Genomic DNA, 16,139 nt, shown 5'->3' on the forward strand with positions numbered 1-16,139 from the left:
CTTGAGCAAGCAGCATCAAGTTAATGCAATCCAAATAAAACTTTGTTCACAGTTTTTTTTTTTGATGTGTGTGAGTCCTTAAATGCAGACAAGTCACACAAGCATGTACTGTCTTTTAATTCTATCAAATTGCCAGACCTGGAATTATTGTTATATTAGATCAGCAAGATGCTTCTTTAATGCAAAAACTTATGACATATACGTATATCAACGTAGTCTTAACCCCGAGAACCACACCTTGACATTTAACCAACAGCGGAGCACCAATCACATGTTCCTTAATGCAGATAAATCCACCAAACTACTACTACTAAAAACTACTTACTGGTTACTGTAAGGATGGACAGTTTATTCAGAAACAGAGAATAAATTGCTGCATGATTGCACCTTTGGCTGCTTCTTGTACAGTATGATGCAACACAATTCAAATTCTTCTAAATCCAATCATCTTAATTTTAAATATCTTTTGAGGCTGTGAAACCATGACAACTTGCTTAAGAAAAACTATTCTGTATAAATTACTATGTCCTCAGGTAGAGTGCCAATACATTTTTTTATTTGATTATTTAAGTATATGTAATATTATTTATTTTTTAAAGATATTTTATAATATACATATTTTGTATTTCATTTTAAAACATTAGATAATACCTATGGAAACTTTATGTTCAAACCATGACCTGCTGGTTTTATGAGCAAAACTTAAATGTTATGTCAAAAATAAAATGATTTACGTGAGTTTTACTACTGTAAAAAGAGGAATAAGAAGCCAGTTGCCTGCCAGGACCTGCTGTTGACCAATCACTGACATGGTTCATTATTGACAAACAGGGCAACATGTTTTTTTCAATAAGGGTTAGTCAAGGCCCCAGATCTTTTTTCTTTCATGCATTACATTACAATCAGACCACAATTTACATGCAGCAAATATAATCTAATCAGACTGCCATGAAAGTTTGCATAGCAAAGTCATGCACCCCAGAGAAGAAACCCTCTTCATTTCTGGCACTTTAATGGTTTTAAGGGTGTGAAGACGTTTTTTTTTTTTTTTTTAAGCCTTAGGGACACTTTTGAATTAGTAGTTTTGTTTTTTGTTTTGGGATGGCAATGTTGGCCAGTCAGTCCACCCCTTCCAGACTGAAACATCTCAACATCTGAAGTGCCTTTGAATTTTGAGGATACTGACTATGGTGATCCTTTGACTTTTTATCCAACACTACCATCAGGTCCATCAATTTATGACCAAAACCTGCAAAACTTCTAACATTCCCATCAGTCTTAACTGTACTTTGTGTTTAGTGCTAATTAGCAGATGTTAGCATTAGGATTAGCATGTTTGCATGCTGACATTATCATTTAGCTACTGTATTGTACATTATGTTATACTATATCATTACATTTCACCTATATTATTATTTTTTTACCATTCTCTGTATCTGTACTTAATTCTATCCGAATTTCCCCTCTTGGGATTAATAAAGGCTTATCTCAAATTATCTTGTGCAGTCACTTTGTTATGGCACACAGTAGCACAAGTGCCCATCTACCACTGCTGGTTGCCCCAGTACTTTTCTGTTTGCATGCCACTAAGAGTAAAAATACAGTTTGTATTTTTACTCACTAGCAAGTGTTTCCCCCAGGAAACTGATTATTACGGTAATCACATATCTTCTATCATGATTATACCAATGAGCTGATAACTGAAAACCTCCTACTACACTTTCATTAGCCATTATTCTCATGTGAAGTGCCATGATTGGAAGTTTCTTTCAACAAAGTCATAGGACCACAGTCTGACAGTGTGTGTGTGTGTGTGTGTGTGTGTGTGTGTGTGTGTGTGTGTGTGTGTGTGTGTGTGTGTGTGTGTGTGTGTGTGTGTGTGTCTGTGAGAAAGGAACAAAGGTGTAGTTAAGGTTAGGGTCAAGGTCTGCATCCGTCTCAGTAGTCACAGAACAGCATACAGGAACACCCTTTTTTAGTGTAACAGATCATTATATAACAAATATGCAACAAATATGTAAACCTACAAGACTTTTGCCCCAGTTACCAATAAAAAAAGCACTCGCAAAATTACCAAATTGCCAGAAATGATCAGCTGTTCAGGAGCGGTTCTGGATTCAGTGTCAGGAGGGAACTGAAGTGAACAGAAATGTGCCACTGAGAAAAAAGAAATTGGTCATCACCCCATGACACACTGACCATAAATATCTGTTTTTTGTTAGTTTTTCCCCTATTACAAAGTTTTACCTTATTTAATGTTGAAACAATATTTCATACAATATTACACAAACAAGACTTTGGAATTCGTGACAACATCCACAAGTTGACACAGTGAATGAAAGACTTTTTCTTTGGTCTGAATAACACAATAAAATGACACACTGTTGCCCAATTGAGCCTCTCTCTGTCTTTTCACAAACCAACCACACATTGAAAACAGAAGTTACAGTATATGGCCTGCCAAATGACTCAGTTAACCACTGTATCTCCCTGCAACACTTGAGCTTAAATTAAAACAATGATCATTTTGCTTTATAATATTAGTTGTACTGTACGTCATTTGGCAAAGAGACAGAAAGAAAAGCCACTGAATGACACAATCTACAGTATTAGGCCCCGAAAACCTGACGGAAACTAATGCAGAGAATAATGTGGCCCCTTTACAAGCTTGAGACTCAACATGACACCAAATCTACTCAATCAGGAACTCTTTGGTCTCTTTGCATCATGTTAACACGTATTTATCAATACCATCTAACTTTAAAGAAGAAAAACATTTCCTCCCATCATTTACTTTACACACGTCTCCTGTAAATTACTATAGTTTTCCTATTTAGAAATGTACATTCAATAACTGTGTTTAATGCCAATGCTATGTGATGTTAGCCTGGATGCCAGCCAAACTTAGCCCCGCCCACAACATTTGAGGTCGGGAAGTTTGGTCTGGACTTGAGCCGTTGTGGAGCAACTATGCTCAAACCAGAGCTGTTTGGACCAATCAAATTGTCAGGGCGGGCTTTATACGATGATGGACAGATGATCAACAGTAACGTAATCAACCACGTCACCAAAGAGCGCTTGGGTTGAATTCGTTTACAACAAAGATGGCTGCCATCACGTCTGTTATAGAAAATATCGACAGCGCATTCATTTAAAAAGAGGAACAGAGAACCGCGATCACGTATGTATAAACATTGCCACACCTGCCCGCATGACATGGAAACTGCTCTGATTGGTTGTAGGTCTATCCAATTGAATGCAGAGGCATTTTCTTTCCAGGTTTGGTTGAAACACGCCCCATAATCACAACCCAATGGAGCAGTATCAGACTCATATTCTGACTAGAATCTGAGTATCACGACGTCAGGCTAATGTGATGTTGGTCTTGTGCATGGGCGTCTAAGCATTTGACCTTAATGCGTGGCATGGGTTTACATTCTGTCTCATACTATCAGTCACCTTTATGACCACAATTTTTTCCATGATCAGGGAAAGGTTGTGGTTATGTTACAATCTTTTCCTAACTTTTTATCAAGTGGTTTTAGTTTCCGACCGTCAATTGCTCCCTTTTTTTCCAACCTGGGTTTGAACAGCACATTGTCCAGCTTTGGTAAACATGTCTCTGTTAGGATTCACCCTAAGTTCCCCTCCAGACATGTTTTACTAAGACATAAAAAGGCTCTTCTCTGAATCACAATTTGTGCCTCATATTGTTTTCCCACAAAAAAGTTCAAATTCCTAGTTACAAATTCTTAAAATCTTCTCATTCTCCCTCATTGAAAAATTCAGAATCTATGAATATGGAAACATTGTTCATTTCAAAGGTTTAACTGCTAGACATGAGATGTTTCCTGCTTCACGGAAAAGTCCATTCTCAGCATACTTATATGTGCTTGATGCGTCAAGTTTGTGATTGGACCACGACTGGCTTCCAAACTAGTTGTCTTGTCACAAAATCCTGCCCGTTTTACACTGAGATTTAATATGAGCACAGAAAAACCTTCCTCCCTTCACAAGATAAATGTGAAACCAGCTTTTTGTGGGACTTTAATGATGTTGACATTTAAAACTCATTTACACTACTTTTGCCTGAGAGAGAGATTGAGAGAGAAATGGAGAGAGAAAGAGAGTGAGAGTGAGAGAGAAAGAGAGAGAGAGAGAGAGAGAGAGAGAGAGAGAGAGAGAGAGAGAGAGAGAGAGAGACATTCTTAAGGAACCAATCCCGTCAAGTTGTGGGGTAGGGTTTTCCATATCATTAGCATAATGCTACGGTGAAAGCAGGCGTATCAGAGGAGAAGCTAGATGTATCGTATTGTTCAAAATGATGGCAGTGATGTGTATATGTATTGTATGTGTTGTCACAACAATGTGAACTGTAACATTGCAGCTGTAACACCATTCACTGCAAGTTACAAGCTAACAAGCTAACAAACAACATAAACAAATAAAAGATGCTAACTACGCTTACCATTCTGATACGTCTGACAGATGCCGATTTTCTGAGTCTGGGTGTGACTGAAGCTCAAATGTTTCCTCTAATGCTAGATATCTTGATGCACACTGCAGGACCCAAGGCCAGATCCAGAATTTCTTAACGAAGGAGAAAGAGTTCCAGCCCCTTTTATTTTTTTGCTTTTTACTGTATGTGGGAAAACCATGCTATGATTAATATTAAACTAAATATTAATCATAGCAGAGCTTTTTTACATACTTTAAAACACGTCTGGATGGGGATCTTTAAGGAATAGTTTGACATTTTGGGAAATATACTGACTTGCTTTCGCTGAAAGTTAGACGAGAAGCTTAGCTTAGCATAAAGACTGGCAGCAGAGGGAGACAGCTAGCCTGGCTCTGTCCAAAGGTAAGAACCTCATATGTAATTCATTCTACATTATTTGCATAACAGTCCAACAATTATAATACAGTATAATTCAGTGTAATGTGTAGGCAGGTGAAAACACATGAAAACATATCAATGTTTTCGATGTACACCATGATACAGGGAGGAAATCACAGCTTATACTTTAGAAGAAACAAGCTTTTAAACCAAAATTATGTTACATTCTTATTGTATTCACATTTCTAGTTGAGTTTTATTAACCCGGGCTAGTCTCAGATGAGATCTTTTTTAGCAGTTTCCTATTTCACATCAATCAGTAAGAAACCTGTGAGCTGAAGGGAAACTAGACTGTCTTTCCTCCCACATAACAGAACTTCCTTTGTTTGGTTACACTTTAGGGGGAATTACTTATCTTACCTTAGATTTGGTAGATTCCCAATGCTATTACAAATGTGTAAAGAATTGAAAAGTATCAGTATTACGGAAACCTCCTTAGCTAATGTAAATGTCACATGTAAACCGAATGAGGGCAGGTAGTTTTCATTGGTTTCCAGCTACTGCGTGATGAGAATTAACATGATTGGTGGTGCTAACAGTAAAAGTCTCTGGCCTCCATTTTAAGCTCTGGATGTTTATGTAGGGGTTGAGGAAGGGGGTGGGGTTTAGATGAGAAACTATGTCACAGCTTCCCCAATTTCTTTTTTTCACTTCAATTTCTACAATCTTGGGTTGTTGTTCAAAAGTTTTATCTAGCTTCCTCTCCTGTCTCCTTCTCTTGTATCCTCTGCTTTCCTCTCATGTCATATCCCTTCCTTTCCTCTCCTCTCCTCTCCTCTCCTCTCCTCTCCCCTACTAATCATTGTAAATGTCTTTAGCTAGTTACAATGGCATGTAAGGACAGCGGAGGAGGGAGGCAGCAGACTATTGAAGTTTGTGCTGTCAGTTCCTCTGTGCAGTCACAGCTGTGACCACAGGGAGGTGTGATAAAAATGGATTGCAAAGCAATGCATGTACATGCCTGTGTGTGCGCTACACCCAAATGCACGCAATTTTCCCTCCACTCTTTGCACGGTGCACCTACACTTTGTAAGTGGGTTACAGGTTTCACATTTTGTCATTCCGCAATTCAACCTTTTCAACATGTGCCTGCTGTTGGCTCAACAGAAGTTTTAAACAACTTTAATAATATTTAAAGGTGCTTTTGTGAGCATTATAAAGATTGTAGCTATGATGCAAATGTATGCAAAACATTAACAATAGTTTATTTAATGGCAATCCTGGTATGTTTTACTTATAATACAATCTTTTGTGATCAAAACTGCTTTTTAAATAGAAAACAAGTTTTGAGTAAACTGAGAGATTAAATCTTTATTAAAAGTTTCAATGTCAGGTATTTACCAGACACAGACAAGAAAAAGCTCTTTTATTTCTTATGACCGTAATTATGTTTGAAAGTGATAAAGTTAGGGTGAGGAAAGTAAATGATTTTAAAGTTGGGTCAAAGATGATGAAAACCATAACAGTTGTAGTGGACTGTTTCAAAGTACTATGTGTTTGTTACACATTAAGCCCCAGAAGTAAGAACAAGATATAGAAAGAATTGTATATAGAAATATAAATCTGACAGACTTTGAATGGCATCTTATGTTAAAGATTGCACATGCACTAGCACTAACTATCCAACTCTTCTTACTGATTAAAAACAATACGCAGTAACAAACACCATTTGAATTTTAGGAAATGCACCATCCCAGTGCAGTCTTTAAAACACTGTTCATGCTTAAACAATAGTAAGTCAATAACACATATTAACCAAAACCATCCACTATACCATACACTCAGAAACATATACACCGACACACAGGCCTTTGACCTCTGCTATACGAGATTCTGAATTAAACTAAATGGAGACATAAGACACATGTATAATATGTATGAATCAGAAGGGCAGTGAACAGTGAGATTAGAGTCAGAACAACTTATTTTACACTTCCTTTTTTCCCTTCCTGTCTGCACTCTTCAGTGCAAAGTGTCATTGCACACTGTAACAAGCTTTATTCATGCATCCTCTCTACTGAGAATATTGTTTACATGAAGTCATATCTTTCAGTTCTGTAATAGAAAATATATACTGTATATATATTCTCAAATTAAGTAGTAGGCCTCAAGTTGTGTTAAGAGTGTCACAACATGTCTGTGAAGCAAATGAAAACCACTGGAGGGCAGTGTGGCTTCATGTTGCACCACAGCTGTTCCCCTTTTCACACATATTTCTCTCCTTACTTGTTTTTCGGAATAGCCAAGTGGCTGAATGCATTTTATACACACACAAACACGTGTACACACACATACACACACGCTCAGTGTTGCGATTTGGACTGCTTTTGGTTCCTCTCTGCCGATGACTGACAGGTTCTTAACGAGAGCCGCCTAGAGCGTTTGCCCTCCAGGCCTGTACATCAACCATCAACATACAACACACGCACACACACACTCATGCATGCTCACGCACACTCATATTCACACACACACACACACACACACACACACACACACACACACTCACACTCAAATACATACACACACACTCTATCTGCAGACATTCTCTGTCCCATTTCCTAGGCTCAATCAGTTTGGCCATTGCCCAGAGAGTGTTTGACAGTCACTGGGAGACGGTTTGGGTTTAGCAGTATTATTATGTTTCTATGAGGCAGCCTTATCCAACACAGAAGGAATGTCAGCTGCATTGTTCAATAAGGCTCAATACAAACACGTTACAACACCACTAAGGGCTAGCTGAAGTGCATGTGCGTAGATGTGTGTGTTGGTGTGTTGTCATTGGGAGGGCCACAATGGTGAGATGGCATAGCTGGGGAGGTGAGGATGGAAACCCAGAGCAGCACATTTTCTCCCCCCTCCACCCCTTCATGATTAATTCCACCTCTCACCTCTGTTCCCTCTCTTCTTTTCTGTGGAGGAGAGAAAACCCAATTAAAATACTATGTGGATGGATACGATGAAGAAAGACATACCTCCTACATGACATTCTCTCTACCCCCCTGTGTAGTGACAGATCTGGTGCATTCAAACCAAAGTGAAGAAATGTGGTGGATCCCGCCCTCCTGCTGCCATTAAATGTTGATGTATAATATCAAATATACATATACACACAAGGCATGAAGATTACTGTATAAATCAAAATCTACCGCAGATTCACCTCACGTACATATCCTATATGTTTGTATGTGGCTGTGAGAGGGATTCCCATATGCCAAGCAAATACCTTGTGCAGCAGGAGGTGAAGGATGCATCCATTTTTTTTTTTACATGTACACACACACACACACACACACACACACACACACACACACACACACACACACACACACACACACACACACACACATTCATGTCTTATATCTCTCTCTCCAATCCCTCTTCTCTTTCTCTGCTCTTGTTTTCCTCTCTTCCTGACCCAACATCCGGGCCCTCCCAGGAGATCCTGCTTTCTGCTGCCACACACACACACACACACACACACACACACACACACACACACACACACACACACACACACACCTCTTCCTCACATTCTCTCTTTCTATCCCTCTCTCACTCTTACTTTTCTTTTTTCTCCTTAATTTTTCTGTCACTTCATCATATTCTCCCCTGTCTTTCTCCCGCTCCTAACTTTTTTCTCTCTCTCTGCTTTCTTTTTTTCTCCTCTTTTTTCCGGTGTCACTCTGTCACATTCTCTTTTCTCGCACCCGACACATTCTACCTTTCTTTTTCTGTTTCTTTGTCAACCATTCTTCTATTTCATGTGCTCCTTGTGTGTGTGTGTGTGTGTGTGTGTGTGTGTGTGTGTGTGTGTGTGTGAGTGTGTGCGCACAGAGAAAGACACAGGGTCAAGGGGCTGGAAGAGTGTGAGGACTCCTCTATTCAGGCCTACTAAATACTGCATGCCGCTGATATTTACCTGCTTCAATATTGCAACAAAGCCCCTCAGGAGTGTGTGTGTGAGCCCCCAGCAGAAGGAGAAAAACTTCAGCAGCTGGACTCTAAATCTTAAGTGAGCAACAGCACAGGTATACAAACATCCCTATTAAACATTTCCCCCCTGCGAAGACACACTAAGGGGACGTGGTTAACCGTGGTAAACAGTAAGCCTTCAGTGAAAAAGTCCAGAGAGCTGGTCTCTCTCACACACACACACACACACACACACACACACACAGAGATCCAGTTCTGGGCTTTGAGTGGCCATTTATAAATCTGGACGGCAGTTCACTGACCCAGTACTAACGAGGCAGCTAGCTCGTCCTTCGAGAGTAGCGCCTCTTATCTAGTGACCACACAGCGCTGGCTATCTCCTGACCGTGTTTGACCACTGGTTAAACTGATTAGCCAATCGTCCAGTCAAGTTACAGTAAGCAGAGATACACTGACGCACATGCAATACACTTTTTGGGCTCTGGATGGGATTTTTGACTAATTGCAGAATGCAAGGTATTTTTTGTGTATTCTTTCAGCAGCTTAACACTGAGTCCTTGCCAGTATGATATGGTAGCAGTGAAGAAATGCCACCCTAGCACTCTGAGGGGCAAACAATAGCACAGTCACTTCACTACTATCTGTCCAGTTGGATCGGACAAATGGTTAGTGGTGGAGAGATGGCAGAGTGGACATGTGATGGCCAAAGTGTCAGGGACTGGGGATTCACCCGTTTAATGAGAATCTATGGCCTGGGCTGACAAAGGGCCTGACTGAGAGGCTGTGACAAGTCCTAATGCTCACATGTATAAATGATGTGGGTGGGTGGGTGGTTGAAGGGGGGTGTCCTGGTACGATGTGTGGCTGCATGGAATCAATCCTCAAAGAGCATGGGTAGGGTTTAAGAACAGGCCAGAGACTGAAAAATGGTTGAGAACAGAAAATCACAGAATCTACTCTGAGAAAAGTGAGGAGTAAAAAAACAAACAAAGAATGGTTAAGAAAGCATTGAAAGAGTAAAAATTCATAAAACTGCACCATAAAATGAGTCAAACATGAAAGGAAACATTTCAGGAAATATGCTTATTTGCTTCCTACGCTTATTTACTTTCTGGAGGAGATTTAGCTATACAACCTTCATATTTGTCCTTTAATACAGTATAAGGCTTCATCCCTTGTAGCCTAGCGTAGCACAATGACTGGAAACAGGGAAAAAGTTAGCCTGTACAAAAAACGCAGAGCAAAAATGACATTATGTGCAGACTTTTTCTTGGCCAGGACCAGTTGCCAGGCAGCAAGACTCCAGGAAGTTACTGCTTCCGCCCAGGAAATAGTCCAGCAGACCCAGGCTGGTCGTTTCCCAATTCTAGTCTTTGTGCTAGCTAAGCTAAGCTACCCGGCTGCTGGCTATAGCCATATATTTAACGGACGGATATGAGAGTGGTATCAATCTTGTCATGAAACACTTCGCTAGCAAGCAAATACATTTATTTCTCAAACCATTTCTTTCAGGAAAGTGTGGATTTCAAGGTATAAAAATGAAGATTAAAGTTTTATTTTGATTTACGTTGACAAAAGTGGCACATTTGTACTCCCGTGTGGCGGCTATTCAAAGGGCTGTACATCTGAAACAACAATCCAAAAAGTACACACACACACACACACACACACACACACACACACACACACACACACACACACAGCCTTTGTTATGTTGAGAGCATTTGTCTCTGTACAGCTCCAGCAGAGAGGGGTTAAAATCCGATTGAGTCGATATCACTGGAGAATAACACATTCAACACACAGTCTGAGTGTGTGTGTGTGTGTGTGTGTGTGTGTGCGGCTGTGTGCTTGTGTAAGCAAGTGTGTGTGTGTTTGTGTGTGAGCAACATGGAGCCTAGGGACTTCCTCCCTCTCCGTCTGCAGCCCTCAGTTGAAATAGAATTGAATAGTCTGAATCCTCAATGGTAAATCTTCACAAAGTCAATACCAACTGTTAAGTCTTCTCTGCATTGGGGTTAAGGGCATTACCATTTCTGAGACTTCAGGAAAACACACACACACACACACACACACACACACACACACACACACACACACACACACACACAGTGAAGGCATACTCACCAGATGCCCCATGAGATGATAAAATATTTTTGAGTCTTTTGCAAATTGCTTACTATACATTCTGCTTAGAATTCCCTTTTACTGTAACATATTCATTGAAGGCTTGTTTTTCTTTTTTGTTCACTAATCTCTGAACAATGATCCTGGTAGGCGTGTGGCATTTTTAAAGTGACATCGGCGCCTGAGGGACAGTGGTTTCACTGATCTGACTAAGCATCAAATTCAGTCAAATTCAAGAATGTTTAAGAACACAATGGCAAAAAGGAATTGTATCAATATTAACTGCATAAAATAGGCTTTAATACAGAATACTGGAACACAGCTGATAGAGTCTTTCACTTCCCAAAGAATAAAACAACACATTTTGTACAATTGATAGGTTGTGTTAACATTGTAGTTTAGTTTAGTTTGGGGACTTACATACCAACATGAATGTTAAAAGATAAGCCTGTGATATTCCATATTTTTCTTTTTGTTGAAAAATCCAATGAAAAGACCAAAAAACAGCAATGTGTTTCTCCATTTTTTTAATAGGTTTAGATTTACCTACTGTATATTCAGGGGTTAAATTGGGATTGGTTATGTCGCAGGCCTCTATGGTTTCAGGGTTGCCATCTGTGCATATGTGCGCATAGACTACAATATCTGATTGATATCATTTGACAAACTGTAAATAACATAAAACAAGGTGAGAGAACCCTCTATATAGCATAATTTTATACAAGCAAAACATTGTTTAAGCAGAATATCAGAGAAATGTATATTCTGTTATTAAACCAGTCATTTTCTGACCTATTTTTCTCCCTACCATTCCATACGCCTATCCCAGTCAGTCTGACTGACTGACAAGTGCACTGGGGTCACTTCTTTTTTTTAATTTTATGGCAGGTGGCAACCAGCCTTGCATTACCGCAACTTAGACTGAGGTCGCTGATCTGCTAGCTAGCTTTTAAGGAAACATACTGACAGTAAAAACAGTAAAGCCCGAGAAAGTTCTGATGTTCGCAAGTTCTTACATCACCTCATTTAGGACTACAGTAAGTTAAGTGTCCCCTGATGACATAGAATTGAGTGAGCCTGTGTGCCGCAGCTGAGCCCCGGACAGCCCCGGCCCAAGTTAATCCCTGATTATATTCCTATTACCACTATTTACTGTATTTGATTCTCCTGAAGATGTAAATATTTTTAAAAAAGTGAAGACTAAATAATTTCCTAAACAGTTGGGTACTGTAATTTTTTGCTTTACTCAAACAGGAGTAAAATGCAATTGTTGGGGACTATTTTCAGCAGTGGATAAATACACATTTGGTACTCTAGTAAGTTTTTCTGGTAGCAGAATGTACATGGGATCAAGTAAAAAAAAACTACTGTTCCCATGTTCATCGTAATAAGGAATGAAATGTGTTTTTAATAGTTTGTAGACAACACTGGTGCTCTGTGTCACAAAGGAATATCAAGCTTTGGCTACACAATACTTTGTTGGTCTTTTCATGAGATTTGTTCACCATCAGAATAAAATGTAATGTTGCCAGACTTATTTTTTGACTGTAGCAGTGTGTTATGAAGTTCGTTTGAGAGTCATGTACAGGGGGTCTGTTGAGCAGACTTGAAAAAAAGGCATGCAAACTCATTTTCAAATAGCCTGAATTGTCTGAAAAGTGAAAACTGCAACATAAATTAAAGGCCCTTTTTGCAAGCCTTCAAAATGTGTCTAGTTGCTCTTTAGCTCAGGTCATGTTCAGGTTAGTAGAGTATGTGGTAGTGTTCACACAGCGCTGCCGTGTAGAACCATGATAAGTTAGTTGGGTAAATTTGCTACCCAGTGTGGCAGCTAGCTTTTACGAGTGGTGCAGCCTCTAATATGTCCTGCTGGTCATTAACGGCGGGCCATTGTGGACCTTTTACCACAGCGCAGTGTCTCATTTGAACAGCGAGCCATAAAACCCCAGGCTCTGTCACTCAGTGTCATTTAAACCAGGACTGATTGGAACTATCTCTGGCCTTTGCTTTCCCACCTTCCTCCCCGCTTGCGTTTTTTCCTGGTCGGTTCATGAATAATGAATGAGGATATATGCAGGCTGGAGCTCAGATATTAATGGAGCTGAAAAACAGAAGGAGAACCATTCTTTGTACTGCCAGCCATTGCTTCCCTCTCTGCTGAAGCTGCCCCTGCCCAGTCGTTGTTTTTTTTTACCTTCCCTTCCTTATTCTTCCTTTCGTTCCTTCTGCTGCTGGTGGACCCAGCTCAGATAATGCTCAGTTTCTTTCTCGCTTGCCTCAAGATGTTCTCTTCTCTCCTGGCTGTCACAGCGGGAGCAAAGGGTGGACAGTGACTTTGAAATGAGAGGGTCTAACTTTCAAATCATAAAAAAAAGCAGACAAAACTGGGGAAGATAAATGAAAAGTTGACTTGGCTGGTTATGCAAGGTGGAAGGCTATTGTCTGTCTGTTAGAGCAGCTCTCTGTCATTCAAGGGCATGGCAGTGAGCTTGCCCCTGTCCTGTCTTTCTTTCAGCCCTTCCAGGATCTGTCACTCCGGCCAGAGGAGGCCCTGGCCAAACTGTGGCAGTCAAGGGCGAGAGGTACAGTGGGGTGGAGGCCAGCGGATTGAACACTGGTCTCAGCAAACCATTGTACTCAAGTCATATCCCAGTATTTCATACATTTTCATTTTTTTTTCAAATGAATTGATAATGATTTATAAAAAAGCTTTTTGCACTCTATCAAACAGCTTTTGTTGAGACCAACCAACAAAGGCTTTCTGAAACTGTACATGTGGCACGAGGGTGCTGGCAGTGGGCAAAGTCTGGCCCCGGGCTGGCAGAGTTGCTGCCCATCCTTGGATGACTCGCCCAACTAGGCCAGAGGGCACAGATAATGGGCAGAGTCTTCTAACCCTTCCTTTGTGCCAGAATGTCTCCACATTCAACAATGTTACATCCACACCTTATATGGTCAAACACAGAGAGACAATCCCTATTCTGTGGTCCAGAGAACTGTGAATTGGCTACCGATGGAGAGGTGTGGTAGGCAGGTGAACCCAGGCTGCCCTCAACCTCTGACCCAAAGCTTTATCGTCTTTTGTGTCTCCTGTGGAGCACCTCTCATCCCTCACTCATATCAAATGACCCCTTTCATCTGAGCTAGTTTAATTATAAGCTAGAAGCTCCAATAAATTCAATAATTAACTGCATAAAGTATTGCTTTGTAAACCTAACTAAGAGGATACATTTCTCTAAAGCCGCTATGTGGCCCAAAGTTTTCACAAATACAGCACATTTAAACATTTTGTTTCCGAGCTTCTCTGTCAAACCAAAAGAGCTTCTATAGCAGTACCTAATGGACAGGGTGAGATAACAAGATTTTAAGCGGATCCAATTAATCTGTCTGTCACTTTGTTAACATTTCATCAATATATTCATATATGTTCAGTCATGACTTATTTCATGCACACACTTTGCACAATTTTAAGTTTGCACAACTTGTTAATGGGACTTGCGAGTTGGCAGCGCTGTTTTGCTATCCATGTACTCCAAAGACTCAAATAAAATATATTTCTACCATAAAGCAAGGTTTTGATCTTGAAAGTGAAGCAGAGTGTCAGTGAAAAACCGTTAAAAAAGGAGCATAGTTCAAAAAGTTTTAAATTTAACTTTTTGTGCTTGCTTGGGTTAGCGTTTCAGCTAATTACGCACAAATCCCTCACGCTCACAGCTCCAATCCACCGGCACCGCTGTCTCGGCAGAGGACAAAGAAAACAAAGGAGACTGACAAACAAACAGTAAGTGAAAAAAATATAAAAGAGAGGAAGCTTTCTTTCCATATAGCAGCTGAGTTGAGGCGACAGTGGCGTTTAATCAGTTGGTTTTTCCAGCGCCGTCAGTGTGAGCAGCCTCGGCGGTGCAGCCCTCTGATCAGCGCTGGGAGAGGAGCTCCCCGCCAAGCTGCTGCCGCCCCTGAACCACAGGTCAGTCCTTGGTGAGTAGGTTTCATTCTGCTGTCGCCTTCATAGTACCATCTCCTTCTCTCATTAAGATATAGCGTGTGTCTGTGTGTGTGCACATGCATGTATTTATGGACGTGTGTTTGTTTCTGTGTGTGCATGTGTGTGTGTGTGTGTGTGTGTGTGTGTGTGTGTGTGTGTGTGTGTGTGTGTGCGTGTGTGTATGTGCGTGTGCATGGAGTAAATGCACCCCAGGACTAGCCTAAAGGGGATGTGGATTCACGGCCTCCGCTGAGATGCGGCAGCACAACTAGGATTTCTACCAGCGGGGGGGTTGTGTGGGTGTGTGTGTACGTGTGTGCATGTAGATGTTTGTTAGAGAGAGATGCAAGACGCATCAAGTGACTCTGTGCCTCAGGGTCAGACACACACACATGCAGAGAAGGAGCTGGTGCTGCGGCGGGGTAAACAAGAGCAGACTGTTAGATCTCATCAGCCTCATCACACGCTTTATTATGCTGATTTGGGAGTATACTGTAAACTAATCAGGAATCCAGGAGTCACGGGGGGCACTCGGCTTAAAGGTTAGGTGTATAGAGAGAGGAAAACTTGCTCTGCCTCTGAGTTCTTAACTTTTCTTATCTTCATATTTCCCTTTTTTGCTCACCAAGGCCCCTTCACTACCACAATACAGGAAGAGCTACTGGCTGAAAGGTTACAACCTTTCACCCAGGTGTGAAAGGTTCACTTCATGTCGTCCTCCGTTCAAATTTCAGAGGTGTGAAGTGATCGACTGGCTCTAGAGAACCCAGCGTAGACCGGGGATTTTGAATGGAAGTCAGGACTCAGGCCTGTCTGTCGCTATATGCTAATATTGGCCTTTAAACAAATTCACAAAACACACTTTCAGCCTCATGTTTGCTCACTTGCATAAATGCATATGATTCTTATTCTGTGCCGAACATCTACTCTGACTTACACAGCAATGCGACGGAGGAATGTTATAAAGTTCACGACGTCTATTAATTTTGAGGCATCTGAATAACATCTCAGTGTTTATTAGACCTGGCGGCACGCTTCATAAATAATGAATAAAAACAGTCCCCACTCGCTCTGTGGACGTGACTTTCTAAACATTTCCGTTTGCGACGTTCTTTGATAAAACGTCATTTGATTCCACCTTTTCGAAACCAGGTTGTGAAAGGAAACGTACACAATTTTAATTTGGCTTCCTGT

Source organism: Sander lucioperca, chromosome 11, assembly GCF_008315115.2.
Source record: "Sander lucioperca isolate FBNREF2018 chromosome 11, SLUC_FBN_1.2, whole genome shotgun sequence".
NCBI lineage: Eukaryota > Metazoa > Chordata > Actinopteri > Perciformes > Percidae > Sander > Sander lucioperca.